The sequence below is a fragment of the Ranitomeya variabilis genome, chromosome 1, assembly GCF_051348905.1.
Source record: "Ranitomeya variabilis isolate aRanVar5 chromosome 1, aRanVar5.hap1, whole genome shotgun sequence".
Taxonomy (NCBI): Eukaryota; Metazoa; Chordata; class Amphibia; order Anura; family Dendrobatidae; genus Ranitomeya; species Ranitomeya variabilis.
In genome coordinates this window covers 734,682,698-734,709,294 of record NC_135232.1, presented here as the reverse complement: position 1 = coordinate 734,709,294, position 26,597 = coordinate 734,682,698, and the positions used below count along the sequence as shown (strand labels likewise).

The 26,597-nt window shown below is 42.8% G+C and overlaps 1 protein-coding gene across 2 annotated transcripts in view; it reads right to left on the bottom strand.

The window, feature by feature from the left end:
• Positions 1 to 26,597, bottom strand: part of LRFN5 (leucine rich repeat and fibronectin type III domain containing 5) — a 317,967-nt gene that overhangs the window by 113,577 nt on the left and 177,793 nt on the right. Inside the window, exon 2 of one of the 2 annotated variants that reach the window (XM_077268849.1) lies at positions 10,025 to 10,132. The exons of the other annotated variant lie outside the window; for it this stretch is intronic. The gene's annotated coding sequence lies outside the window, so the exon portion shown is untranslated. The remainder of the gene's footprint in view (positions 1 to 10,024; positions 10,133 to 26,597) is intronic. 2 annotated transcript variants of the gene reach the window in all.

The window sequence follows — 26,597 nt, the reverse complement described above, 5'->3', positions numbered from 1 at the left end:
CTGAGAATGGCACAGAAGCCGGAGCTCAGTACAGAATTCAGTAGAAGGTCTAGTTTTGACCATTTTCTGGATATTTTCTTTGAGGATTTAGGGCCTAAAAAAAAATATAGGAATGATTGAATTAATTAATAGGACTTTAATATTGATGATGACCTATCATAATTGTCAAATTGATGGCAGTCCATCTTATGGTAATCACAATGATCGACTGAGGGTAAGGGCTGCAAACTCTGTGAACTCTTTAGCACCATGCACCTTGTAGTGGTTGTGCCTGGTATTGCAGCTTAGTCCCATTCCCAAGGCTTCAGAAAGCTGCAGTACCAGGCTCAGCCACTATAAAATTTATGGCACTGTGCCTTGTGGGAGCACCACATCAATCATCATAATGGCTTATTCAAAAGATAAAGCATTAATAATAACATTCTGGGGAAAAAAAAGCAGACATACTTATTGCAACAGTTGCCAACCATCCTGGTCCAAAGCAAGTAAAGATATGTCCCTTGCATTTGAGGTTGGGTTTCTAGTTATAATAATAGAATGCCATCAAGTTATAGGCAAAGTTAAAGGGGATGGCCAGTATTTTTATATTGATGACCTATCCTCATTGCAGGGGGGAAATTACTGTCACCCAACCCCACCAATCAGAAGCCAGAAGGTCTTTAACTCAGAACATCACACCTCCATATCCTATGCAGTGGTTCTTGATACCGCTCTAATTGAGCGAAAATCAGTGCAATCATAAGTTTTCCGAACACTGGCCGTGTTTAGTGGTTAAATGAGAATCTGATCTCAATTACAAAGGATCAGTCATCAGATGACCATCCAGCATTTGTGTAGGAAAGTGACCCTCCATAGAATCTTATTACACTGGCGAGTAAAATATCGCTGCCTCCTTCCAGTGTCTGCATCATCTTCTATCTTATTTACATGGATTTAATGTGTCCTCTTTAAGAGTGAGAGGATTAAGGCTGCAGCCAATACTTAAGGAAAGCCGTGTTTCCTCTAAGCATCTTACAAGGTGCAGATGGCAATGGATTTACAGTGGCATGTAAAAGGGTGTGCCCCCACGGCCAAAATTACTGTTATTGTGAACAGTTAAGTCAGTTGAGGATGAAATGATTTCTAAAAGGCCTAAAGTTACAGATGACACATTTCCTTTGTATTTTAGGCAAATATATATACAGTATATATATTTTAATCTTTTACATCTTTAAAATTACATAAAGTAAAATGGGCCAATGCAAAAGTTTAGGCACCCTGCATGGGTAATACCTAGTAGAATCCCCTTTTGCAAGTATCACAGCTTGTAAACACTTTTTGTAGCAAGACAAGAGTCTTTCAGTTCTTGTTTGAGGTATTTTCATCCATTCTTCCTTGAAGAATTCCTCCAGTTCTGTGAGATTCCTGGGTCGTCTTGCACGCACCGGTATTTTGAGGTCTAGCCACAGATTTTCAATGATGTTCAGATCAGGGGACTATGAGGGCCATTGTAAAACCTTCAGCTTGTGCCTTTTGAGGTTGTCTATTGGGGATTGTGATGTGTGTTTAGGATCATTATCCATTTGTAGAAGCCGTCCTTTTCCTCTTTTCACCTTCAGCTTTATTACAGATGGTGGTATGTTTTCATCAAGAGTTTGTTGAAATGTCATTGAATCCATTCTTCCCTCTATCCGTGAAATGTTCACTGTGACATTGGCTGCAACACAACATCAAAGCACGATCGATCCACCTCCATGTTTAATGTTTGGCGAGATGTTCTTTTCCTGAAATTCTGGGCTCTTTTTTCTCCACACATACCTTTTGATCATTGTGACCACAGAGTTCTATGCTGAATTGTATGCTGAGGATGCAGGAGAGATTTTTTCTGGTGACTTTTCCATGAAGGCCATATTTGTGTTGGTGTCTCTGAACAGTAGAACAATGTACCACAACTCCACAGTCTGCTAAATCCTTCTGAAGGTCCTTTGCAGTCAAGCGGGGATCTGATTTGTCTCTACCAATCCTACAAGCATCTCTTACTGAAATTTTTGGGTGCTGTAACTGCAGAAATATTCCGTTTTGTAATTTGTCCTAAATACCTTTCCTCAGTCAAGGAGGCAGGCCTTTCCCCCCTGCTGCAGATTCCACACAGCCATCACTCAAGTCTTCTTGGCACCGGGCGCAATGTGAATAAATCAGAAGACACTGCGGGGCTGGGATTCACAGGCAGGGCGTCCGCACAGGCGCAGTCAGCTAGACTGCATATGAGGACAGACGGGCAGCGCTCACTGCGCCTGCCCAAGGCAGGAGAAAAGAGTGCAGGCGCCGGCTCATTTCAAAACAGCGCTGAAGAGGCAGCGCTTGGCACCAAGAAGACATGAGTGACGGCTGTGTGGCGTCTGCAGCAGGGGGGAAAGGCCTGCCTCCAGGACTGAAGAAAGGTATTTTCTGACAAATTACAAAATGGATTATTTCTGCAGTTACAGCACCAATAACTAAAAGAGCCACCTTGTCAGAATGCAGCATTACTGCTGCACAAGGTGGCTCTTTTAGTTTCAAACACCTGGGGGGTAACAGGTTCCCTTTAACACTTCATAGTATACGGCTTCGAGATGCAGTCACTAAACACACCGGACCTCTTTGTCCAGTTACCATGGGTGACCGCACAGTTCATTAACTGACCCCCTGTCAGTGCACGCAGTTCCCCATGCTCTGGGTTACCTTCCAGGAGCTCCTGCTCCAAATGCTGATTCCTGTCAGTACTCTCTCTCCCAGTGAAGCTGTCTTACTGGGATCAACGTCCTTGTGACCAGGGCACTCACAGCAGTCCAGACCCACAGAAGAAACGGTAGCTTCCCCAATGCAGTGCCATCACAGACTGCACATTGGCCTCTCCATGTGCTATTCAGGAAGTCCTACTCCCAGGATCTTCCAACACAGGATGTGCTATTCAGGAAATCCTACTCTTAGGATCTTCCAACACATAGGCCTCCAGGTCCAAGGCCTCACCATGTGCTCTTCAGGAAGTCCATCCCCACCTGGGACCTTCCAACACATAGACCTTCCAGGACGTTACACACTCTCCACATGTGACCACACCTTGGTCACATTATGCACCTGTAACCACTCCCACAGGTGGGAGGTGTGTGTGGTTAGTCAGACCCGCCCAGCTCTCCGACTAACCCTGTAAGCCTCCCTATAAAGCTATGCAAACACAACTCTTATGGAACTATAAGTCCCAGAACAATACTGGCTTACAGCGCAGACTCCCTCTGCGACACATACTGGCCATTTACAGTCATGTCGGACACTGTTTCACAAACCCAATTACGCAGCCGTGCATATCCTGAGGAGCCCAATCAGTGTCCCCTAGCTGCAGCATGGGTCACTGCATCACACTTCTTATCGCCTTCTTCTGCTTTGTGGGCCTCCACCATTTTCAGAGTGCTCGGCAGCTGATTAGAAGAACCCATGGCTGCTGTTTTTTGGCACGAGGTTAGAGGAGGCTGGGTGTTTATAAAGCTGGGAAACTTACATCACCTGACCTTTCCTTACAATGAAAGTGAATGAGCAATAACCCTAACAGGCTAAATAAGGTTTGAAACCTTGGTCAAAGTTATCTGAGCCCACAAATCTCCAAGGGTGCCCAAACATTTGCATCGGCCCATTTTCCTTTTTCAAATTTTTGAAAGAAATAACTAGATATATTTTTTGGTTAAAATACAAAGGAAATGTTTCATTTGTAACTTTAGGCCTTTTAGAGATAATTTCTTCTTCAACTTGCTTAACTGTTCACATAGCAGTAATTTTGACTAGGGGTGCCCAAACTTTTACATGCCACTGTATGTCATATGTATGCAAATTTGGCATGATGGATAACCCTAGAACAGTCTACAATGAAGGTAACAGATACAGCTGAAAGCATACTTGTTGATCCAGGAGATTTTTCAGAATAAGCTGTCATGTGTGTATACACGAGGAATGACACTATCTCTGGCCACTACATGACTTCGATTCAGTAATTTTCTCCTCTGCAGACTCTATATCTAATTTTCAGTTGTCTCTGAACTAATTGGTGAAAACTAGCTGCCATGATTTCTCCCATACAGAGCGCACACAGACATGAGTGATTCCTGATTCTAAGTATCACTTGTTCAGAAGCAGCAGTATGGAGGACATTATGCAGCAGTTCTGATCAGTGTAGCTGGGAATCCAGCTCTGTGCGTGAGCTAAAACAGTTGCTAGAAAGCAGCAGTTCCATAGAGAATATTACACAGCATTACTAAGCAATCTAGCTGTCAATCAGCTCTGGGTGTGAGATATGAAAAAGAGATTGAGCAGCATCCATACATAAGAGTAGAGAATTAGACCAGCAACATGTTTCCACCTGGTGCAGTTGGTGTCTGCAGATACTTAGTGACATACTGCTGAACCAATAAAGAATCGTTCTGCACCTTGCTCTTCTATATACATGTTAAACTACCCATTATTTTTAAAACGTTGGGACTTTTTATGTGCTGGCAGAATCTGGGCTGTTGGACCTGCACATCTTGGCACGATTATAGTGTTTACTTTGCTTGTGCTGTCTTTCTTTTCTTAGAGTTGAAATAAGCACTTAGGTTAAGTTCATTTTCTAGAGCACAAACAAGTTTTAATTGGAGAAGTTCTGCTCCAAAAACTATAGAAAAATACTTAGTGTGAACATACACTTTGTAGAAGGTAGCAGCTTGGAGGAAAGTTTATAGCAGTACTGAGCAGTGTAACTGTGAATCCAGTACTTGTGTGAGATAAAACAAGTGCAAGAAAGCAGCACTGGTCTGTGTGTGCCTCTCTCTCCTTTTGCTCTTCTTTCTTCTCCTCCTTTCTTCATTGAGTTCAGCAGGCAGCATTAATCTGATTCCTCAGTGAGCTGGCAGTCTCTCTTTTCTTGAGCATGGCAGATTTAGATTATACTTGTAGCTGTAGTTCAGAGTGAATAATGACTTCATGAAGTAGGGGGATGGAAAGAAGTGTCTCATAAGTAGTACTATTGGTTTCTACAAACCTTGCTGAAAAGCACAAGGGACACTTGTAGCTAGTGATTATTACTTCAGACTCTCACCCACTCTTACCACTTTTCAGTGTTGAACATTTTTTACCTTTTAGGTTATGAAAAACACCTGGTGGAAAAAAAATAAAGTTAATCCTTGAAGCTGCTCTTGGTGGAATCCACTCTAAACCAACTATTATCCAATCCAAAGGCTGCGAAAAACCCTTCTGGGATAAAAAAAAATTCTAAACATCTTCAACTCCCCCACATACTCCCGAAAATATCAACCATTACCTAAAACGGTTTCTTTTGAAAAAAAACAACAACTTGTTTTTGACAACTCTTATAAATTATTGTCTTAATTTTTCTTTTTGCAGAATTCGTATTTTTTTTCAAATCTTGCGACTTTTGTTTTCAATCTGTCAACTTTTTTTCAAAAGTGGGTCAAGATTGAGTGTGGCTGACAGATTCATCTTGACTTATGCAAAAAAATTGGTGTAAATTACAGAAGATACATCTCCCTGTCTGGAGAATTCTTGGAAACAGGTGCCAAAGTCATTGGGATTCCATTTAATGAATTTGTAACGTCTTGTTCCTGCTCACTGTTAATCACAACACTAGTCTTGATGAATCGGGCAATAGTGTCCTGATTGGACAATTCAGCTCCTCCTGAGGATAGGCAAAGCATTGCATGATTCCAAGTATGATTGATGATAGCTATGGTCCTCCAAGACAAAGATACGTGGTGCTCCATATAGGACACATGGTTTATCTAGGAAGGTGACCTTTTTTTTGGCTTGTTCTCCTCCTTTCCCCCTAGGTTTACATGGTCTAAGTAGTGAATTACAAGCTCCTCTGCCCATTAGGCGCGTCACTCATATCTGGACATATGGATGTAATAGTCGGCTCATTATATACAGCGTAATAAGGCCAGCGGCAGAAAATCCCATAGTCTGAATTACACTATGCTTAGGGGAAAGCAGGCCATTGTGCAGAAGGTAAAATATAGGTCTAGCATGATTTTCTTTCTGCGCTGACCCAGTTGCTAACAGCCTGCTCGACATGTGCTCTTCTCCCAGTAATCCTCGTTTTTATCAGCTTAAAAGCCAGATTGGTTGCTGAATATTAGAAAGCAGAAGTAAAACAATAAAGAGGATGATGGATCACAAAAATCCCGTGTGCAGGACTGAATAACGCAAGAGAAGAAGAGGTAAGATCAGCTGGAGATGACTAGTGATGATGAAGATGGAGCAGAGACAAATTCGTCATTTGACTGTTCCTGATAAGCAATGTAAGAAGCCTTCTCACCATAAACATCTGGAATGTATCTATAAAGGTCAGTATGGGCACCTTTGTGACCGGTGCCATAATTTCACATCTTTTGACATAGGGATGGTCACTGATCTGTTTATACACCTTCAACATTGCTCTAATGCACAGGATCTATCCTGGTTGTTAACCCCCTTAGATGTCATAGTCACTGCTTCAGTTTTGACTGTAGCATCTAAGTGGTTAGACAGAAGGAGAAGGCTTCCTCTGTTATATCCTCTACAATCAGCAACTGCCCTTGAGAGGACTTTCTAAGAGACAGCTTTCTCCATAATGGAGTTATTCATGGGACTAGAAATGAGCAAAAAAAAAATCACTCTGCCCTGGTTTGAGGTTCAGGGAAGAGTATGATTAAGACTCATGTGAAAACAAAGGCAGGAGCCTAGTAAAAGGAAGAAGAACCTCAGATGCCAAGGAGAAGATTACAGGTGCAGAAGTGAACACTGTCCTGGCCTGGTTGCCCCTGAACTGAAGGACTGGAGTAGTCCAGATGTTTTTGCTCATTTCTACATGAGACCGCCTGTTTGTGGGGGCCACTCCTGCTGCCTACTTGTGGGCATGGTCAGTGATACATGAGGGTTTATAGTGGACTGGAGGTCTAAATACATATTGAAGCAGAGTGACACGTATCCTATCATTAGATAGATAATATGAGAAGAAAAAGAATAAGGAGATGCCATCTTTAGTGAAGATTTGGGAGGAGTGGTGGAATTTCAAACCAGGCCTTTGAAGGTGTGGCAATGGAATTGTCCTGCCCATGCAGAGTCCACCTTGTGGAGATTGAGCTTTACATATTCAATGTTGGCTTGTGGAGTGAGAGAGAAAAATCCCTGGTGGAAGGTGGAGGAATTCAGCTGAAATGAGGAGTCTCACATTTGACTTGTGGTGACACGTCAACAGCTCTTGGAGATAAATTCAACGGTGAAGGTGAAAGTCTGAAAACCTGGTTCTCAAGTTTAAAGCTAGGGTAGACTGTGAGGGCAACCACTAATAGAGGAGATTATGTTTTTGTGATGCATGTGGCTTTTGATCACTCGTTTGGCTGTCACCTTTTGGCATTCTTTCCAATCCATAAGTCTTAGTGCTATATTGAGGTTGGTTTTGGGAAAGGAATTTTGACTCTTCCAAAATCATGTTTGTTAACCAAAGGTGGAGGGCAGAGGACAGAACCTATGATGATAAGAATTGCTCTTAAACATTTGGAATTTGGCAGCGATCACCAAGACAAGTTCTTAGAATATTCCCTTACTGACGCGATCTAATTAGTTTGGGATTGTTTTAGGCTTCTATAATGGGAAGAAAAATGATTCAAAAAGTCAAAACAAACTATCAGCCATGGGCTTCTTCCTATAAATCTGCACTTCCAGGAGCAATTAAGATCTGATCCGCCTGTTATCTGCAGAGCAGGGCTTCCTTCTTCTCTCAGAGATAATGCATTCTCCTTGTTACTGCTCCGAAATAGGTCAGGAGCAGCTTACACACAGATGCTGCAGCCTCCTCCAGACAGACCCTAGATACACATCTTGGATGAGGAAGATGGGACTATGCAATGATTAATAGGGAGGACCTGCAACCGGCTTATCTCTTACGTGAGGTCTGGGCTCCTGTATAATCACTGGAAAGTAAACATAAGCCTCGTGACATAATGTCAGTTTAAGGCCCATCATTCTTTTCTGATGCATTCCATAATGTTTTTTTACAGTAATAAAACCTATGACAAAGTTCCAAACCCCCTGCATAGTCATACAGATTAATAATAACACTTTCTCTTCCTTCAGCTGCCACTAGGGGGAGCATACTGCATAGACAATAAAAACAGAGTATGCAGTGAGTCCATAAGCTCCCCCTAGTGGCAGCTTCTGATATGTAAAGTTTTATCATTTGAGGCTTCATCTTTGCTGGAAATTTGGAGCTTTGTATCACCTAAATGAAGCTCCAACAGGTATAAAGATATTATAAGATGTATCCACAAGGAATGTTGGACTTTAAAAAGAAAATTGGTTTAAATAGTAGACACTAAATTTACCTTTGTACCCCACCAGTAGGGGTGACCCTTACAATACTGTCCCCTATGGTACTCTACTAGTAAGGGTGACCCGCCCAATAATACCCCTTATGGTAATACAGTAGTAGAGGTGACCCTAACAATAATGCCCCCTGTGGTACACCCCTAGGAATGTGAGCTCTCCAGCACTGACCTCTGTTATGCCCACTAATAACAGTGACCCATTTTTTTTGTATTACTCCAAAATAATTAAGAAAAAAAGAATCCGCTCATCACAAGTTGCTAAGTTCTGCATTAATCATCTTGTTGTTAACAATCCAGAGTTTAAAAAAAAAAAACATAACAGCCTTTTTGCAAAAACAGCACCACCCCTGACTTCTGACTTTATGTGGTATTGCAGCTAAGATAAGCCAGGTCACCGTATTAATCTACTTTTGCTCCGGAGCTCTAATGTCACTGTCCGGGATGTAAACAGCCATAAAATTGTATACGAAATTCCAGCTCCACGGTTATAAAATCTTCATCACAACAACACGCTTCTGGTGCATGCAGCAGGTTCACTCTAACGGGGCTGAGAGGCAATACTACACACAACACACATCCTATGGACAGGGGTACCACTAATTTTGTAAGGAGGCAGTCCGTTTTTTGTTTTTTTCTAGTTCTGGACAACCCCATTATTTTTTTTTTTAAATTGTATGCAAAATTAAATACTAAAAAGAAAAAAATATACACTGCTCAAAAAAATACAGGGAACACTTAACAGAATATAACTCCAAGTAAATCAAACTTCTGTGAAATCAAACTGTCCACTTAGGAAGCAACATGTGGGTCACTAATGGTGTGGGGTGGCATTTCTTTGGAGGGCCGCATAGCCCTCCATGTGCTCACCAGAGGTACCGAGATGAGATCCTCAGACCCCTTGTGAGACCATATGCTGGTGCGGTTGGCCCTAGGTTCCTCCTAATGCAGGACAATGCCAGACCTCATGTGGCTTGTGTGTCAGCAGTTCCTGCACGATGAAGGCATTGGAGCTATGGACTGGCCCACCCATTCCCCAGACCTGAATCCGATTGAACACATCTGGGACATCATGTCTCGCACCATCCACCAATGTTACGTTGCACCACAAACTGTCCAGGAGTTGGCGGATGCTTTAGTCCAAGTCTGGGAGGAGATCCCTGTGGAGACCATCCACCGCCTCATCAGGAGCATGCCCAGGCATTGTAGGGATGTCATACAGGCACGTGGAGGCCACACACACTACTGAGCATCATTGTCTTGAGGCATTTTCATTGAAGTTGGATCAGCCTGTAACTTCATTTTCCACTTTGATTTTGTGCATCATTCCAACTCCAGACCTCCGTGGGATATTAGTTGTGATTTACATTGATAATTTTTAGGTTTTGTTATTCTCAACACATTCCACGATGTAATGAATAAAGATTTACAACTTGAACATTTCATTCAGTGATTTCTAGGATGTGGGATTTTAGTGTTCCATTTTTTTTTTGAGCAGTGTTTATTAAAGGTAGAGGTGATGCCTGTAACAACTCACCATACTGCCGATTGCTGGAATTGTCTCCACCTTTTTCGTCGCCCCCATTATTTGTGCTGCTTAATACAGAATCAAATGTGATGTAAATGCAAAAAAAAAATAAAAACCTTGTTATAATATATACCTTGCTTAGGAAACCATCTCTTTGGTGTTCACCTCATCGTCTGAATACATTAGTTCGTCCAAACCTCTGATACCAGGGAACAGCACAACACGTAGAGATGTGAGTCATCTGGGGAAGGAAAAACAGGATTCATTATTGTTATCAGTGATTAAGATACTGCATGTATCAACTTTATATCATTTCTTTAACTTTTCTCCCTATTTTTCAATCATTTTTAAGCCTAACTTATTTTAATGTCCTTTCATCCTTCCTGTTGTCAATTGGAAGTTACACAAACAAGTCTGTGTAGTGCAGAGAGGTAGACTACTGTAGAGCAGATGTAAATTCCTGTAACCACTTCCGGTCACAAAGCTGAATTTACTCATATGTTTGTCACCCAAATGGGAAGATAATTGGCTGTTAGGCAACAAAAAATAATTGTAACAAGGGTTAACAGTTTTTGTGCTGTGCACAAGTCTTGCCCCTTTGGCTTGGAGGACGACTGTACAGGGTGGTGCTGACAAAGCCTTCTAGTTCTTGGCTGCTGGAGGCAGAATTTCCTGACTGTCGGTTTGCAGAAGAAGGAACCCAAAGTTCATGCGTGCCCACCCAGGTGTATGGTCCGCATTATAAAGAAGGTGGACCAGAGAATGATCTAAGTGTTTGGCCTAGGAGTCCTTCTCTACCTAATGAGCACTTTGCACACACTTTACAGATCAGTGGGACAATTGCCTAATAAACTCGCCTGCGCCTTGAATATTGATGGAGCCTATTATTGTAGTGGGCACAGGACCTCTCCAACACATAAAGGAGCTTTAAATGTGAACCAACACTCACATTGACGCAACCCCAAAAATGGGTCTTTGTGTGGAGATCGAAATCTCTGTCGCTAATTTAAGGGCCTCCTGAAAAAATCGTACCAAGACCTTTTTTTATTATCAACATACCGTATGTGTCATTCTGATTCTCCTGGCTACAGTCCATCTTTTTTAGCCGGTTCACAGATTTGATGCGATTGGATCAAAAATCTTGACAGTTCCAGTAACTAAAGACTGTCGGCAGCCACGTCAGTTTTTATGACACTTTCTGCTTCCATTTCTACATCCACGATCTTTACTTTTAGGTATAATGTGTTTACACTGGATTGTTCCCTCTGACATTTCATATGTATAAGATTATACATTATTTGTCATCTACCGCACAACTCAGCAGTATGTTAGTCCTTTGTAATGTCTTTAAGTAATGGCAGCCATTTACTGTCATCAGCTTTCGTCTTGTATGGTGTCCACATTACACCAGGGATGAAAGCCCGCGCCGTATAATGATAACATTTAGCATTCCTCCGCTCAGTAAGTGATTGTTATGCTGTCCTATGGAAACTGGGTAATGCTGAGCTATCAGCGCATTGATTGACAGCTCGGCTGTTTAATTTGTGAGTGGGAGGTGCAGGACTTTCTCCAGGTGTTATGTGTGCTAGAGATTGCCCAAGCTATTTAACTGTGCCTTCTGCCCCTGATCCCTGCCAGACATAGTTTGTGCTTCCTGCTGAATATTTGCCTAATTCTGTTGTTCTGATCTTCTGCTGTCTGATGTTTTGGACCATGTTCTGATTAGCCCTTTGTCTTGTCCTTTTGCTTTGATCCGCTATCTCCTGGAATTTTGACCCTTTGTCCATGACCTGACTTACGCCATTATCTTTTCCCTTGGTTATGTATGTGATCTCTTGGTACTGACCCTGGAACATCTGACTTCTCTGCCTCAAGGTCTATCCATGAGTAATGACTAGCATCACAGAACAACAATATAAGACCCACTCTATACTGGGAACACCCGGCAAGACCTGCTACATACTGGTGGCACCCCATAAGACCAGACATATACCAGGAGCAGCACCTGACAAGAACCACCATATATCGGGAACAGCCAACATGATCTAACACATACCATTAACACCCCACAAGACCTGTTGTATAATGGTAACACTTTGCATGACCTGCCATAACCCGGGACCACCCAACAAGACCCACCTTATACTAGGAACATCCTACATGATCTGCTGTATACCAGAACCTGCCACAAGACCTGCCATATACCAGGAGCACCCAAAAAGACCTGCCATATAAAGAGAGTATCCAAAAAGACCTGCCATATGAAGGGAGTACACAAAAAGACCCGCCATTTACTGGAAATACCCAACAAGACCTGCCGTACAACAGGAACACCCCACAAGACCTGCCATATACTGGGAACACCCTACACCAATTGCTATATATCGGGAACACATTTCATGATGTTCCTTATACCGGCAACACCCCACAAGACCCACGGTATACTGGGAACACCCCACACATCCTGTCGTATATAATGAGAACATTACACAAGACCTGCTGTATACCAAGAACACCAACAAGGTCTGCTGTACACTGGGAACACCTCATAATACCTGCCTTATACTGGGAACTCCCCACAAGATCTTGTATACACCGGGAACACACAACAAGACCTGACGTATACCAGGAACCTGTCCATACATGACCGGGAATTAAATGCCATGACCAGTAAATATCCCCATTTTATGTGGGATTCACAAATTACTCTGAGCATCAACTAAAAATTAATATTTGATTATTATATTTGATTTGATAATGTTGAATAGCTTTTATGCAATTGTTAGTTCTGAGCCCTGGAAAATCATCTGTCTATGCTCACTATGGTTAAATATATTCTTTATTCTTTATTGTTAATATGGAAAGATAATGCAATTATACGTTCATGTTGGTGATAGATTGCCCATTTTATACATTGTTAACATAGTTACAATACCAGAGTGAAGCGCAATCATTTGTGGATAACTAAGTATATCTGGGACACGTACTCTGTGCAGAGCCAGCGGTGCAGGACACTTTGATCATGCGCATTAACATCCAATAGGATGGCAGTTGTACGTTTCACTTGGAACGCAATCTATTAAGGAACGTGTGACGCACTTCCGGGTTGGTTGCTGCGCAATGAGAGTATCGGTTTGCCTGTTTGTAATACGTTTTATATTGCTGGGTAGCCGCAGTGAGCGGCCTTATGCGCTCCATTTGGGAAACATACCATCCACAAAAATGTTTTGTGTGTTCCACTTGGAGCGCATTAGACTCTAGTACTTAATATAGCGGGGGTTGTGCGTTTCACCCGGAGTGCAAACTATCAGGTGACGCACTTCCGGCTTGATCGCTGTGCAATGAGAGTACTGCGTGTTCTCTGAGGCACACATTTTACATTACGTGCCAGCCGGCTTTATACGTTCCACTTAGGACACAAATTATCCACAAATACATATAGTTTTTGCGCGTTCTACCTGGAGCGCATACTATTTACAAATGTGTGACTGACTTCCGGTTTAGATTGTTTCCGGGATGACCCAAAGGTCACTTCACCGTAATGAATAACAAAGAGATTGGCGGTATTCCGGTAGACACAAGGGGTAGGTCTCCATTTTTGTGAAGACTAAAGCTAGTGGATAAACAAATGGACCCAGTGTGAGAGGAAGTTTGATGTCAGGGACCTCTAGGGATTAAAGGAAGTGAGTCTTTAGCGTGATGGGCCGTATATGCATAAAAGGATATGAAATCAATCACCATGCAGCATCAATTATCCCGCCTCCTGATGATCCTGAATGGAGAAACGAGCAGAGGTTTTTCATGACATCTGAAACATAAGTATTCATTTTCTATGCTGTAATCATGCTGAGATCTCCTTGTGTGTGTATACATGTTTATCTGTCTGATATAGGATGATCATGGGTATCATTGTTCCTAATAAGAGGTTATTTGGTTGAGCAATAGTAGGTGTTTGAATAGCAGGCTCAAAAATAATGGATATATGCAGTTGCTCATAAGATTTCCACTAGCACACATTCCATAGTATGGGATCTCATTGTGTTAATCAAGATACATAGATTATGCCTGTCCACATGATGCCTTTTTGGAATTCAGTATATATATCTTTTTTGCTATTCTGACGCGGCACTAGATTTATTTGTCAGGTGTTGTGATCCGCTTTTTGGGCTCCCCTAGTGGTGGCTGGTGGTACTGGAGACTTGTGTGTTCTTTTCTGCCTCAGCTCACCTGCTTCCATCAGTTTTGGGAGTTCCCTATTTAGCCTTGCTCTCCAGTCACTTCCTTGCCGGTCATCATTGTAACCTGAGTCTTTCAGTTGCATGTTCCTGCTACCAGTCTGCTGTTCAGCTAAGTGGACTCTTGTCCTTTTTGTTTTGTATTTTTTGTCCAGTTTACAGTTTGTCATTTCCTGTTACTGGAAGCTCTTGTGGACTGAAATTGCCACTCCTGTGTCATGAGTTGACACAGGAGTCTTAAAGTAATTTCAGGATGGGTTTTTGAAAGGGTTTTTCAGCTGACCGTGAAGTCCTCTTTTGTATCCTTCCTCTATCTAGTAAGTGGACCTCGTTTTGCTAAATCTACCTTCATACTGTGTATGTCTTTTCCTCTGAACTCACCGTTAATATATGTGGGGGCTACTATCATCTTTGGGGAATTTCACTAGAGGTAAGCCAGATCTGTTCCTTCCTCTTCCAGGCGTAGTTAGTTCTCCGGCTGGCGCATGGCATCTAGGCAGCCGTAGGAATGCTTCCTGGCTACTGTTAGTTGTGTGGTAGATTTAGGTCACGGTCAGCTTGAGTTTCCATCACCCGAGGGCTAGTCTGTTATTTTGTGTTTCTGATGTTCCCATGCCATTGGGGAATCATGACAGTCAGGACTCTGAACATTTGTATTACCTTTTGTGCATTACTGCCCTTTTCCAAGATGGCGTCTTTGGTCTCATGTGCACTGTGTCTTCCTGCTATAAAACTCCACCCCAGCCTTCAGTCTGTGCTAGAGTATTCTGCCTTGCATCCAGCTCCTGACCTCTGATTGCTCCCTGGCTATACACCTGCTTCTGTGAACCTGTGTGGTGATCCTGCTACTCTGCTCTGAGTTCCTGCTGCATACACCAGTTTCCAGTAATCCTCCTTCATCTGCTGCTCGTGTTTACTTCATCTGCATTTGCTGGACATGTAAGCTGTGCTGCTCCGCAATAACCTGAGACTAGTAACCAGGCCTCCCTGGTTGAGCTAAAGATATTATTTGAACTGCCTAATAAGCATATCTGTTGTGAGTTTGGTTTTTGGGCTCCCCCGGTGGTCACTGGTGGTACTGGACTTGTGTGCTTCACTTTCTCTGTTCACCTGTTTCCATCAGGATATGGGTGTATCCTATTTAGCCTTGCTGCTCAGTTATTCTAGTGCCGGCCATCAATGTAACCAGAGCCTTTCTGTTGCATGTTCCTGCTTCTAGACTACTATCAGCTAAGTTGGACTCTTAGTCCTAAGTTTGTTTTGCATTTTTGTTCCAGTTCACAGTTATGTTATTTTTCTGTAGCTGGAAGCTCTTGTGGGCCGAAATTGCCACTCCGGTGTCATGAGTTGACACATGAGTCTTAAAGTAATTTCGGGATGGTACTTTAATAGGGTTTTCAGCTGACCGTGAAGTTCCCTATTGTATCTTCTTGCTATCTAGTAAGCGGACCTCGCTTTGCTGAACCTACCTTCATACTGCGTATGTCTTTTCCTCTGAACTCACCGTCAATATATGTGGGGGGCTTCTGTCTCCTTTTTGGGGGAATTTCCCTAGAGGTAAGCCAGGTCTGTCTTTTCCTCTATTAGGGTTAGTTAGTCCTCCGGCTGGCGCTAGGCGTCTAGGGATAAAACGTAGGTACGCCACCCGGCCACTGTTAGTTGTGTGGTAGGTTTAGCTCACGGTCAGCTCGAGATTCCATCACCCAAGAGCTGTTCTGTTATTTATGTTCTCTGACGTTCCCTTGCCATTGGGAACCATGACACATATCTATCTGTGTCTGGACTAAGACAAGGATTTATTCGTGTCAAGTTTCCTCAAGAATAACTGTGCTTCAAAGACTTTTTGCTTGATTGCATTTTCCTCTGAAGTTTCCTATAGACTGCTAAGCTGCGTTTATTATTTGCACCAAGTGTTGTGGACTTGAGTTTCTCTCTGCACCTGTTTGAATCACCGTGTGATAATATAGACTTTACCACTTATAAAACTGTGTCCTGTAGTTGTCTTGTTCCACGCAATTTTTCTGATATTGTCCGTCCCATTACTTCCTTGACAAAGAAGGAAAGGCCCTTTAAGTGGTCATCACAGGCTCAAGAAGCTTTTGATCGGCTTAAAATCTGTTTTACATCAGCACTGCTGTTGATACACCCAGATCCAACACATCCTTTCATTGTGGAGGTGGACGCTTCTGATAATGCTTTGGGGGCTATTCTCTCCCAAAGAACTGGAGAGAAGGGTCTGCTACATCCTTGTGCTTTCTTTTCCCGTAGACTAACCTCAGCAGAGAAGAATTATGACGTGGGAGACAAGGAATTGCTGGCTATTATTGCGGCTTTCAAAGAATGAAGGCATCATCTGCAAGGAGCTGCACAACAGATCATAGTGCTAACTGACCATCGCAATTTAGAGTTCCTTAGATCCGCTAGATGTCTTTCTCCTCGTCAGGCTCATTGGAACTTATTTTTAAATCAATTTAACTTTGTTATCTCGTACTGTCCAGGTTCTCGTAATGGGAAGACTGATGCTTTATCCCGAATCCATGCTGCGGATTCCGTACCTGGAGCCCCGTCCAAGACCATTCTATCTGATGCCAATTTCATCGGAGTTATCCACGATCAGGACTTGTGGAAGGAGTGCAGGGAGGCCTATGAAGGTGATGTATTTCTGGCCAACCCACCTGTGGATATTAATCTTGTCTTTAAGGGTGGCATATGGTTCAGAGATCGACGTATCTACGTCCCTGAGGTCGTCCGTCTGCAGATCCTCAAGTTGGTATATGACTCCAAGTTGGTTGGTCACAGGGGGGTACAGAAGACACAAGAGTTCCTGAGCCGATTCTTCTGGTGGCCAAATTGCCTAAAGGATACCAAGGACTATATTCTCTCTTGCGAGGTATGTGCCCATTGCAAGACTCCTCATGTGGCACCTACGGGTCTTCTACAACCATTACCTGTTCCGTCCCGCCCTTGGGGGTCTATATTAATGGACTTTATTGTGGAGCTGCCTACATCAGGGGGCATGAATACAATCATGGTGGTAGTTGATCGCCTGACTAAAGCTGCTCATTTCGTTCCGTGCACCGGCCTTCCCTCAGCTAAAGATACTGTGAACATGGTTATACAGAATGTCTTTCGGTTGCATGGGGTGCCGGATGAGATCATCTCTGACCGTGGAGTACAGTTCACTTCAAGATTCTGGAAGGGGTTTTGCTCTGCACTCAATATTAATGTCTGTCTCTCTTCTGCTTACCATCCCCAGACAAATGGTCAGACTGAGCGTACCAACCAGACCCTGGAACAATATCTAAGATGCTATGTCAGCCATCTCCAGGATGATTGGTTGCAGTTGCTGCCGTTAGCCGAATTTTCATATAATAATTCTCAGAGCGCCTCCACTAAATTTACACCTTTCTTTGCCAATCTGGGTTATCGTCCGTGTATCTTACCTAGGTCTCCAATTAATTCTCCAGTTCCGGCAGTGGAGGAAAGGCTGACTGCGATGAAGCAAAATCTGGAGGTTCTGAAGGAATCCCTGACCACAGCTCAAGAACGTTATAAGAGATCGGCTGATAGATTCCGTAAACCTGCACCCATGTTTAAGGTAGGAGATTCCGTGTGGTTAGCAACTAAGAATCTGAAGTTAAACGTTCCTTCACAAAAACTTGGACAGAAATTCATTGGCCCTTTCAAGATCAACGGTATTGTGAGCTCTGTGGCCTGCCGGCTGAAGCTGCCTGGGACAATGAAGGTACACCCAGTTTTTCATGTATCTTTACTAAAGCCTGTATCTCCTAATACCTTCCAGGGACGTGTTGTGCCACCTCCGCAGCCTGTGGTGATTGATGGGCAAGAACAATTTGTGGTGGAGGAAATTATTGATTCCAGGATTCGCAGGAATCGGCTCCAATATCTGATAAGATGGCAGGGATATCCCCCTGAGGAAGACTCTTGGGAACCTGTGGAAAACATCAATGCCCATCAGAAGATTTCTCGTTTTCATCAGAGATTCCCTGAGAAACCAGGTCCAGTATCATCCTGAGGCCACTTCTAAGGAGGGAGTAATGTCAGGACTCTGAACATTTTTATTACCTTTTGTGCATTACTGCCTTTTTCTAAGATGGCGTCTTTGGTCTCATGTGCACTGTGTCTTCCTGCTATAAAACTCCACCCCAGCCTTCAGTCTGTGCTAGAGTATTCTGCTTTGCATCCAGCTCCTGACCTCTGATTGCTCCCTGGCTATACACCTGCTCCTGTGAACCTGTGTGGTGATCCTGCTACTCTGCTCTGAGTTCCTGCTGCATACACAAGTTTCCAGTAATCCTCCTTCATCTGCTGCTCATGTTTACTTCATCTGCATTTGCTGGACATGTAAGCTGTGCTGCTCTGCAATAACCTGAGACTATTAACCAGGCCTCCCTGGTTGAGCTAAAGATATGATTTGAACTGCCTTATAAGCATATCTATCTGTGTTTGGACTAAGACAAGGATTTATTCATGTCAAGTTTCCTCAAGAATAACTGTGCTTCATAGACTTTCTGCTTGATTGCATTTTCCTCTGAAGTTTCCTATAGACTGCTAAGCTGCGTTTATTATTTGCACCAAGTGTTGTGGACTTGAGTTTCTCTCTGCACCTGTTTGAATCACCGTGTGATAATATAGACTTTACCACTTATAAAACTGTGTCCTGTAGTTGTCTTGTTCCATGCAAAGAGTCTCCTGAGTTATCCCCTATAATTTTTACATTATTCCTGATAAGGGACTTATAGGGTCAGCCGCAGTGGAGTGGTGGCGCCATTTCCGCTGACACTTAGGGTGCCAACCCCGCCGATAGGCAGGTAACTCAAAGACCAGGGAACAGCATAGTTAGATACATTTTATGCACATGTCACTTTATTAGTGCTAGTCTGTTCACCCTTTTGTTCACACTTAGTCATCGGCTGCTGTTCAAATTCTACTCCTTTTCCCTGCGTTGGTGTAAAAGACTAGTTGGATGGAGCACCAGCATAGGGGTATCTAGGAGCTCCGTAGGGAGAGCCGCCGAGGTTGTTTAGGGTGCCAACCTCCGATGTTAGGCAGATATTCAGCCTAGGGATCCTAACATAGAGTTAACATAGGGAGCACTTTATTTGCACAGTCATTGTTGTTTGTCTCTTTTAGGAAGATTTTCTTAATAAAAGTTATATTTTATGGTCATCAAAACTACATTATACCAGGAACTCCCCACAAGATCTTATATATACACTTCTGAAAAGCTGTAATTTGGCAATGATCTGTGCCTGTCCTTGAGACATCACTTATTTTACTCTGGTCAGAGCCTCTTTGATTCCTATGATTGCCCCTTTTTCTGCCTCTAATTCATCAATTTTGAAACTTTGACTTTCCTTGCTGCCTAATTTGTCATTATGACCAGCTAATCAATGCCATTCACTTCACCTATTAGTGGTTGTAATATTATGGCTGATCGGTATAGAAAAGTAAGAAAGATGCTCGTGCTCTGAAGGACCCAACCAGTCCATGTACTACAGGGTCAACCATTTGTCCGAACACCCAGCCTGTAATATCACATATACCCAGCAGAGGAAGAAGGAAATGTATGGGTGGTGAAAGCTCTTCTTGGTGATCACAATAGATCACGGGAAGTTTCTGATTACTTCAGTTCAAAAGATATCAGTGAGATGAAGAAATTAGGTGGGTCGTCGTGGTAGGTTCTGTATTATGAAATATTCTGGGTTATCAGATAATTTTTTTTATATTTTATCTTGTTTTCTTTGTTTTTTTGCATTTCTCTCCGGCTTGCTCTGCTATCCTCACACTAACCCCTCGTCTTTGAGATCACATTACAGGATCTTTACTCCGGCTGCTTTATCATTTGCGGTTGCTCGATGCATCCACAAAGCCGGCTAAGTGCAGAGCGAGTATCTGTAAAGTGCTGCACTAAAATATCCACCAGTAATTGCCTCTTATAATCAGGCTCTGAGCCCGGAGTCTTGTGGCCGTGTTTATTAAGCAGATCAGCAGCTAATCTTCCAAGAAGTTCAAAATAAAGGCGAGAGGGAGAAAACATGAGCATTATAGCAGCGGACTGACACATGCTTCCAGGGGCCTCTGATCAAAGAGCCCATGCACAGGACAAGTACTTAGGGTCCCTATTCTTCTAGAGCTCATGAGCGAAACCGCCACCGTATAGCCCTCTAACAAGACCCTATAAACAACTTCCAAAGACCTGCAGGCCTCACTTGCCTCAGTTAAGGTCAGTGTTCATGACTCCACCAAAAATGGCCTACATGGCAGAGTTCCAAGACAAAAAACACTGATGAGCAATAAGAACATAAAGGCTCGTCTCAGATTTGCCAGAAAACCTCTTGATGATCCCCAAGACTTTTGGGAGAATACTCTGTGGATTGACCAGACAAATGTTGAACTTTTTGGAAGGTGTATGTCCCATTACATCTGGCATAGAAATAACACAGCATTTCAGAAAAGGAACACCATACCAACAGTGAAATATGGTGGTGGTAGTGTGATGGTCTGGGACTGTTTTGCTGCTTAAGGACCTGGAAGACTTGCTGTGGTAAATAGAACCATGAATTCTGCTGTCTACCAAAAAATCCTGAAGGAGAATGTCCGGCCATCTGTTTGTGACCTCAAGCTGAAGCGCACTTGGGTTATGCAGCAGGACAATGATCCAAAACACACCAGCAAGTCCAACTCTTAATGGCTTAATTAAAACAAAATTAAGACTTTGGAGTCCAAGTCCAGACCTTAATCCAATTAAGATGCAGTGGCATGACCTTAAAAATGCGGTTCATGCTCCGGAACACTCCAGTGTGCTGAATTTCAACAATTCTGTAAAGATGAGTGGCCAGAATTCCTCCAGAGTATTGTAAAAGACTCATTGCCAGTTATCAGAGACACTTGATTGTTGTTACTGCTAAGGGCGGCCCACCCAGTTATTAGGTTTAGGGGGCAATCACTTTTTCACACAGAACCCTGCAGGTTGGATTTATTTTTCCCTTAATAAAGATCTGACATCTTTATAAACTGCATTTTGTGATTACTTGTGTTATCTTTGTAATATTAATATTTACATGTGTTTGGTGATCTGAAACATGTAAGTGTGACAAACATGCAAAAGAATAGGAAATCAGGAAGGGGGTGAACTCTTTTTCACACAACTTTATGAAATATTTGGATCCCCAATGATACATTGTAAAAAAAATCGTTTTTCACGTATCATCATCTCGAATAGGGTGAGCATGACATGGTGGGATGGCTTTTAACGTTTTTTTTTTTTTATCAAAATTATATGAACCAAGTCCCCTATATTATTTTCATGCAATATTACTGTTTATTTATTTGCCACATGTTGTTGATGTCTTTTTCATATTAGGATTTACACGGACACAATATTTATTGATCATTAGCATCATATGTCACTCACTACTATGCATTTGTCACATATGACACTGACATTTGACTTCATTTATTCTTTCACCTATCTATATAATCATCTAAGGGTCACTTCCGTCTGTTTGTCTGTCACGGAAATCCCACATCGCTGATTGGTCAATCAGTGACGGGCACAGTCCAGCTGCGAATTCGCCCCTTCCTACTTTCCGTCAGTGCCCCCTTCATACTCCCCTCCAGTCAGCGCTCACACAGGCTTAATGGCTGCATTACACCGCGTTATGCCGTGGTGTAACTCATTCCGTTAATGCTGCTATTAACCCTGCGTGACCAACTTTTTACTATTGCTGCTTCCTATGCATCATCAATAGTAAAAAGATCTAATGTTAAAAATATTTTAAAAAATAAAAAATCATTATATTCTCACCTTCCAGGTGCCTTTTTCGTTCCTCGCGACGCTCTGGTCCCAAGAATGCATTGCAGTCTCGCGAGATGATGACATAGCGGTCTCGCGAGACCGCTACGTCATCATCTCGTGAGACCGCAATGAATTCTTGGGACCAGAGTGTCATGAGGAGCATCGCTAAAGGCCTGGCCTGGATCCGGGGGCCACCAGAAGGTGAGCGTATAACTATTTTTTATTTTAATTCTTTTTTTAACAGGGATATGATGCCCACATTGTTATATACTACGTGGGCTGTGTTATATACTACGTGGGCTGTGTTATACACTACGTGGCCTGTGTTATATACTGTGTGGGCTGTGCTATATACTACGTGGGCTGTGCTATATACTACGTGGGCTGTTAGATACTACATGGGATGTGTTATATACTGCGTGGGCTGTGTTATATACTATGTCTCTGTGCTATATACTACGTGGCTGTGCTATACACTATATGGCTGTGCAATATATTACGTGGCTGGGCAATATACTATGTGGCTGTGTTATATACTGTGTGGGCTGTGCTATATACTACGTGAGCTGTGCTATATACTACGTGGCCTGTACTATATACTATGTGGGCTCTGCTATAAACTATTTGGCTGTGCTATATACTACGTGGCTGTGCTATTTACTTTGTGGCTGTGCTATATACTATGTGGCTGTGCTATATACTACGTGGCTGTGCTATATACTACGTGGGCTTTGTTATTTGCTATGTGGGATGTTATATACTATGTGGCTGTGTTATATGCTATGTGGGCTGTGTTGTATGCTACGTGGGCTGTGTTATATACTACGTGGCCTGTGTTATATGCTACGTGGCTGTACTATATGCTACATGGGCTGTTATATGCTATGTGGCTGTACTATATTTCTCTGCTGTATCTGTGCATCATGAATCATGGTATGTGTAAAAGAGGGGGGCCCACTGAGACTCTTTCGCCCAGGGCCCTCAAAAACCTGGAGCAGGCCCTGGCTTCACTGATTGTTCGTGGCCGGCCTGCGGCCTTGGCGCAGAATTTGAACCACGCTTCGCTAATTGGTCGCGCCCGGCCGGCTGAATCCTGTGTATTCATTGCATTATTCTGAAAACTTCATAAATAAACTACATACATATTCTAGAATACCCGATGCGTTAGAATCAGGCCACCATCTAGTTTCTATATAAGCATTTAATGAACAACAGAGAAAAACACCCGAAATAAGTCCAGTGATAGAATAAAATCAAAATTTTATTTAATAAATACCAAAATGATAAAAAGGGGGGGTTAGTAAGGACAATACGAGAACTTGAGGGGCGCACCAAAGGGACTAACAAACTGCAGAGTATAGAGTAGAATAAAATAAATAAATAAATACATAAATACATAAACTAGGAGATGGCAGTGAACATGTGCGACAATTAATTAACCAGAAGAATTACTAAATATGCTGCCACTCCAAGAGAAGTGCAATAAAAGTGCATACAAAAGGTGGCATAGGTAAGGTATACAAAAAAATATATATTATTAAAGTGCAAATGCATAGTGTGAAGAGGGATGGAGAAAAACTAGCACAATCGCTGGATGATACAATACCTAATGATAATATACATATAAATATATGCTGCCCGAATACAGTCTCCAAACGAAACCCTCCAAATAATTACCTTAGAGCACACTGCAGAGTCCCTAGGATGCGCCCGACCCCGACGCGCGTTTCGGCGTCTGCCTTCATCAGGGGGTGGCATCATCCATGGTAGCAGAGGTATAAATCAAGTGAGCAGCCAATGAGAGAGGGAGCAGGCACGAGTGACACTTGCCCGCATTGGAGGTTACCACGGTGACCCGCACTGCCCGCCCGCATAACCCACGGTGCCGCGATCATCTGACATGACAACAAGGGGCATGGACAAGGCAGGCGTAGCCCCATGGAATGCAATGCCGGCAAGCGTTCCACCTGACCCGCTGTCATTGGTAAAGAGGGAACATGTGATATGCAGGTCCTGGCAGGTAAAAACAACCAATGTGCACACAATATAATTGACCACCTGACACGCTGTCATTGGTCAGAAAGAGAACATGTGACATGCAAGTCCTGGCAGATAGTAAAAAATGTAAACGTTGTTGTCACGTCAGATGATCGCGGCACCGTGGATTATGTGGGCGGGCAGTGTGGGTCACCATGGTAACCTCCAATGCGGGCAAGTGTCACTCGTGCCTGTTCCCCCTCTCATTGGCTGCTCGCTTGATTTATACCTCTGCTCCCATGGATGACGCCACCCCCTGACAAAGGTAGACGCCGAAACACGCGTCGGGTAGGGCGCATCCTAGGGACTCTGCAGTGTGCTCTAAGGTAACTATTTGGAGGGTTTCATTTGGAGACTGTATTTGGGCAGCATATATTTATACATATATTATCACTAGGTATTGTATCATCCAGCGATTGTGCTGTTTTTTCTCCATCCCTCTTCACACTATGCATTTGCACTTTAATAGTATATATATTTTTTTGTATACCTTACCTATGCCACCTTTTGTATGCACTTTTATTGCACTTCTCTTGGAGTGGCAGCATATTTAGTAATTCTTCTGGTTAATTAATTGTCGCTAGTGTTGAGCGATACCTTCCGATATTTGAAAGTATCAGTATCGAATTGGATCGGCCGATATCCAAAAAATATCGGATATAGCCGATACCGATACCCGATACCAATACAAGTCAATGGGACACAAATATCGGAAGTGATCCTGGATGGTTCCCAGGGTCTGAAGGAGAGGAAACTCTCCTTCAGGCCCTGGGATCCATATTCATGTAAAAAATAAAGAATAAAAATAAAAAACATGGATATACTCACCCTCGGACGGCCCCTGGCTGTCACCGCTGCAAGCGTCTGCCTCCGTTCCTAAGAATGCAGAGTGAAGGACCTTCGATGATGTCGCGGCTTGTGATTGGTCGCGTGACCACTCATGTGATTGCTCACGCGACCAATCACAAGCCGCGACGTCATCGCAGGTCCTACACTCACTGCATTCTTAGGAACGGAGCCTGCCGGTTGCACCGCTGAGGTCCAGGGCTCGTCCGAGGGTGAGTATATTCATATTTTTTATTTTTATTCTTTATTTTTTACATGAATATGGATCCCAGGGCCTGAAGGAGAGTCCCCTCTCCTCCAGACCCTGGGAACCATACGCACCGCACACGCCTGGGAATTTATAGGAACTTCCGATTCCGATTTCTATCGGAACTCGGTATCGGAATTCCGATACAGCGAATATCGGCCGATACCCGATATTTGCAGTACCGGAATGCTCAACACTAATTGTCACACATGTTCACTGCCATCTCCTACTTTATGTATTTATATATTTATTTATTGATGCTACTCTATACTCTGCAGTTTGTTAGTCCCTTTGGTGTGCCCCTCAAGTTCTGGTTTTGTCCCCCCCCCCTTTTATCATTTTGGTACTTATTAAATAAAATTTTGATTTTATTCTACCGCTGGACTTATTTCGGGTGTTTTTCTCTGTTGTTGATTGTATTTTTCAATTGTCCTCATTGAACTATCCATGTAGGCACACACAGAGGCAGGTATCTTTTACTCTATTATATTTCACATATTACCCCGGATATTTTGTGTGTGCATTTTGCTTTGAGTTTTTCCTTAATTATATAAGCATTTAATGGTATCATATACATTTGCATTCATCTCCCTTATGGATTTTTTCCTTCTTATCATTACATTTCTCTTTTTTTACTTCTTTACAGTATTTTTGCACATACAGCACTTTTTGGCATTAGTTTGCACATGACTCAATCCCATATATTCATATACATCGTCTTGATTTATGATCATCTTCTCCCCCTCTTTTTAGCTTCTGCAACACTTATATCTGTTGTATATTTCATTACACTGTTAGCACTTTAAGCCGTCATTATATATCTTTCACCTTTTCCCATGTTAGTTTTTTACTTCTACAGTGTGTCTGTAAAGTCATGGTGCACTTTTATAGTTAACATTTTGGCGCCCTTTCTCTGGCCCAATCATATCAGACCTGTTCATGAGGTTGTAATATGCAGTAGTCTATTGGCCTTTTCAGTTGCATACAGATACAATGATACCATTAGTCCTAGTGAATCTCGCCATCCGTCTCCCATTGGTCATCCTTTCATTAGTCTTCCTATAAAAACCCACATTAAACTCCCAGTTAAACATGTCCCCTGACGAAGCCTTGGTTGTCATGATCTCCATGGCCAGAGAACTAGCATAAGCCTCAATAGGAACAAGCTCTTGGAAGATGTAACTGTACTGACCATGAACTAAACCTACCGCATCATCTAGAAGTAGCCAGGTAGCATGTCCTACTTTTTATCCCTATATGCCCAGCGCCGGCCGGAGAACTAAATAATGCTAGCAGAGGGAAATATAAGACCTGACTCACCTCTAGAGAAATGCCCAAAAAGGAGACAGAAGCCCCCCACATATATTGGCGGTGATATGAGATGAAACAACAAACGCAGCAGGAAAATAGTTTTAGCAAATTTGAGGTCCGCTTTCTAGATAGCAGAAGACAGAAAGCATACTTTCATGGTCAGTAGAAAACCCTAACAAAACACATCCAGAAATTACTTTAGGACTCT